This window comes from Sminthopsis crassicaudata, chromosome 3, assembly GCF_048593235.1.
Source record: "Sminthopsis crassicaudata isolate SCR6 chromosome 3, ASM4859323v1, whole genome shotgun sequence".
Taxonomy (NCBI): Eukaryota; Metazoa; Chordata; class Mammalia; order Dasyuromorphia; family Dasyuridae; genus Sminthopsis; species Sminthopsis crassicaudata.
The window spans coordinates 233,202,035-233,205,038 of record NC_133619.1 but is presented as its reverse complement, the minus strand read 5'-3'; the positions used below and the strand labels follow the sequence as shown (position 1 = coordinate 233,205,038).

At 44.3% G+C, this 3,004-nt stretch overlaps 1 pseudogene; it reads left to right on the top strand.

The window, feature by feature from the left end:
- The first annotated feature begins 419 nt into the window (after positions 1-419).
- On the top strand, positions 420-2,468 carry LOC141561989 (cyclin-L2 pseudogene; annotated as a pseudogene).
- The last annotated feature ends 536 nt before the right edge of the window (positions 2,469-3,004 follow it).

Below are 3,004 nucleotides of genomic sequence, written 5' to 3'. Positions count from 1 at the left end.
ATTATATCACTATGGAACCATTATTTGTTGTAAGATTAAATCAGTCATACTGAACTAGAGAACTATTAAGCACCATGCTAAACTAGATAATCATTGTCTCATCAGTTCCATTGAGTTAGCACTTTGTAAGAATCCTTGTTTCAAATACAAAAGTTCTGGCCCATAACACACATACATGTGTACATATGTTTATATGAACACATGTATTCTGTACCAAGGAGGTACAAATGTGCAATATAAAGCTCATCATACTCGATCATCCAAAACATTAAGGGAAAATAATTGAAAGCACAAGAGTTATGATATAGCCCTAAAATTAATTTTGGTAATGTTTAGCACCCAACCATAAACTAAAATAAAAGCATAAATATATACACATAAGAATTTGATAATGGCGAGAAGCAAGAAGAAGACTCAAGATGGCAGCGGGGGCAGTAGCTGCAGGAGCCCCGGCTGTGGCGACTCCCATGGTGGATTTGGGAGCCATCGGGGCAGCGGTGGCAGTAGCCCCTGGAGTCTTGGGCCCGGGCGTGCTGATCGGGGATCGGCTGCACTCCGGCATGATCATCATGCTGGAGAAATGCCTGCTGCCCCACGACAAGCTGTGCTTCACACCCATGTCAAGTGGCCTGGACCATGACACCGAAACAGGTCTGCTAGTCGTGGGTTGTGAGCTCATCCAAGCAGCCGGAATCTTGCTATGCCTGCCATAGGTGGCCATGGCTACAGGGCAGGTGTTGTTTCTGTTAGGATTATAAGGTAATAACTCAGTATGACTGATTTAATCTTACAACAATTCTCTAGATCAGAATTCACACCTTTGGTTCAGTCCTTTTAAAGGAATTTGCACCTTTGGACTTCTGGGGAGGGGTTTACATGTTTAAAGGAGTTTGCACTTTTAAGAGGAGCAAATTCATTGGTTGAAGTATTTTCCCATAAGCCCCTGAGTTCTCACAAGTCCCTTTAAAAGGAGCAAGTTCATTGGTTAAAGTATTTTCCCACAAGCCCCTGAGTTCTCACATGCCCATTATCTTCTAGGATAAAAGAGGCAACATTGAGCCTGGAGAACAGTCTGACTGGGAGTTTAGACAGTGGTCTGGAAGGAGAGAGTCTGGCTGGAGGCTCCAGAAGCTTCCCAAGAAACCAGCTCACAGAGGAAAAGATTTTACAAAAAGGAGATCTTCTCCCAGAGAAGGGTTATAACTAAGAGACAATCAGGAACTTTACAGTTACAATCCTTTCCATGATTCTTTTATACTAAATCCTTTGTGAAGCATTCCATGGAACATGTGTCAATGGCTTGTGTTCATCTGGCCTCCAAAATAGAATAGGCTCCAAGATGGATAAGGGACATAATTAATGTGTTTCATCGACTTCGGCATTTGAGGGAGAAAAAGAAACCTGTACCTCTGCTCTTGGATCAGGATTATGTTAATTTGAAGAACCAAATTATAAAGGATGAGAGAAGAGTTTTGAAGGAGCTGGGGTTCTGTGTCCATGTAAAGCACCTTCATAAGACCGTTATGTACCTTCAGGTGTTAGAATGTGAGCGTAATCAACACCTGGTCCAGACCTCATGGAACATATGTCTTTGTAAGATTCCAGCCAGAGAGCTTTGCCTGTGCTTGCATTTATCTAACTGCTAGAAGGTTAGAGATTCCTCTTCCTAATCGTCCCCATTGGTTTCTCTTGTTTGAAGCATCTGAGGAAGAGATCCAAGAAATCTGCTTAAAATTTTTTTTTGCTCTATACTCAGAAAAAAGGTTGACCTGACATATTTAGAAAATGAAATTGAAAAGAAAAAGCATGCCATTGAAGAGGCAAAAGCCCAAGCTAAAGGTCTGTTTGGTGAATGGAACTCTCATTTTAGACAACATATCGGGCTTTTCCCCGTTCCTAAAATAGAATCCCCCAAAGATAGCAAAGGGAAAAGCCTTCCCCACTTTCTGTGCAAGCAATGAAGAACTCCAAAAGAAAAATGGAGGGTGCCAAGAGGACCAAATCCAATAGTCCAGTGAATGGATTGCCAAAAGGCCGAGAGTCGAAGTCGCAGCGGAAGCCAGGATCAGAGCTACTCCTGATCGCAGTCCAGATCCGTGTCTCCCAAGAGGAGAAAAAGCGAAAGCTGTTCAACATCCAGTGGTTCAAAGTCTCAGAGCTGCTCCCGGAGCTGCAGCGATTATCCCCCCAGACAGGCCAACTATGGTGGTTCTTACAAGGGCTGGAAGATCAGGAACTACAAAAAATCAAAGGACTGTAAGTATTCCGCCCAGAAACCCCGTAATTCTCAGAGCCGGAACTTGTCCCGTTCTAGAAGCTGATCCAGGGAATGCTCAGATAATTCTGGGGAGTACAAGAAGAAGAGTCTTTACTATAGGGATCAGAGGCCGGAACGTTCTGGCTCTTATGAGCGAACTGGCCATCACTATGTGTGAGAATACCCTGGACACAGTCGACACAGGAGATGAGGCCTGCAGGGACATCAACAGGTGTGGTTCCTTCTCCCTTTGGATGTAGACAGGGCCTCGGCTTCCTTCTTGTTTCCCATAACCTGGGTGAGTTGGTGTCTGGGCCGACGTGACCATGATCATCTCTGCTTTATTTGTTCCTCGACTTGTTAAGCATGAATTTAAAGGGAAATGGTCATTTAATGGACATGGTAATGAGACTGAAGCTAGAATCAGGTAGACAGCTTTGTTCCCCCAACAACTGTCCAGTTGGGCATCTGGGCTTGTCCTTGGAAGTTAGCGCTGGGTCCATCCCTGTAACAAGTGTTAGTCCTAGAACAGCCGGATGGGCAGCCACAGCCCCTCCTAGGAGGTTGAGAGCAAACCTCTTCCTTGTTCTACTCTGACCGAACAGCCCTTCTGGATGGAGCTGGAAGAATGCTCAAATGCTTATTTAATTAAACTATGGGTGTAGCTTGGTGCTAACTACAAGCTGTATCCCCCCCTCCCCCCATATTGAAACTCAATTACGTTAAACCAAGAAAAGTGATTTTCAG